The following is a 1,398-nucleotide window of genomic DNA, read 5'->3' as shown; positions in this document are numbered from 1 at the left end:
CTCCTGGGCTTAGGCGATTCTCTTGCCTCAGCCTCCCGAGTAGCTGGGACTACAGTCGCCCATCACAACCCCCAGCTATTTTTGTTGTTGTCATTGCAGTTTGGCCCAGTGAACCTGCCACCCTCTGGATATGGGGCTGGCGCCCTACACACTGAGCCACAGGCGCCGCCAACCTCCCTTATCTCTTAATTTCATCTCCCACTCTCTCCTTCTCTCTCTCTTCACCCCAGCCACATGGACCTTGTTCTTCCTCAAAATCGGCAAGTAACTCCCACTTTTGCACCTTTGCATTTACTGTTCCCTCTGCCTAGAATATTCTTACCCGGATATGTACATGCCTTGCTCCTTGGTCTCCTTGGAGTCACTCAGACATCACCTTCCCTGACACACTGCACATACACCTCCCTGTTCTATGTGCCCCACCGCTCTCAGGGCCTTTTAAACATGTTTTACTTATTTGGTTATCGTCCTGCTTCTGCTACAATGTAAGCTCCCGTTCACAGCTACATCTCCAGTTCCTAGAAGAGTGCCTGGTTTGCTCTATACCTAGCTATAAAATGAAGTGACAGAATGAGGGCCCTTGGGAAACATAAAGGGTTGAAATCCAAAAGAGATTGGCCCTGGACAAGAAAAAGGACACCTCTTTCACTGCTCCTGACGTAGAAGCAAGAATGGATTCAGATATGTTTGAAGGTAGAAATGTAAGTGTTCCCCTCCTGACTGCCTCTAATTTCTCTGGGAAATAGAGAAGGAGGGACTTGAGGAGAAGTGGGGATGAATAAAGATATCTGTAGCGGAAAGTGGGAGGAGCTAAGGACACCTGAAAAGACAGATGGCCCAGGTGAAGCTGAAAACCTGGATTTGCCTTGGCACCAATCTACCTGGTTGTGTGGTTTTCTTCATCAGCATGGAGGGGGACAGGTGGACAAGAAAGGGGAGGGGCAAAAATCTGTCTAAAGAGAATTCCTTCCACTGACTCAATGCCTCTGCTCACCCACTCGGGCCGTCATCACTAACCACTGGTCTCAGGGAAATAAAATGGGCGCAGAGTGCCTTTAAGAGTAAGAAAAAGAAGGCGGGTGGCGCCTGTGGCTCAGTGAGTAGGGCGCCGGCCCCATATACCGAGGGTGGCGGGTTCAAACCCAGCCCCGGCTGAACTGCAACCAAAAAATAGACGGGCGTTGTGGCGGGCGCCTGTAGTCCCAGCTGCTCGGGAGGCTGAGGCAGGAGAATCGCGAAAGCCCAAGAACTGGAGGTTGCTGTGAGTCCTGTGACATCATGGCACTCCACCAAGGGTGGTAAAGTGAGACTCTGTCTCTACAAAAAGGAAAGAAAGAAAAAGAAGGCAGCGCCCGTGACTCAAAGGGGTAGGGCGCTGGTCCCATATGCCGGAGGTGG

The sequence above is a fragment of the Nycticebus coucang genome, chromosome 6 (genome assembly GCF_027406575.1).
Source record: "Nycticebus coucang isolate mNycCou1 chromosome 6, mNycCou1.pri, whole genome shotgun sequence".
Lineage (NCBI taxonomy): Eukaryota > Metazoa > Chordata > Mammalia > Primates > Lorisidae > Nycticebus > Nycticebus coucang.
This window is presented reverse-complemented; position numbering follows the sequence as displayed.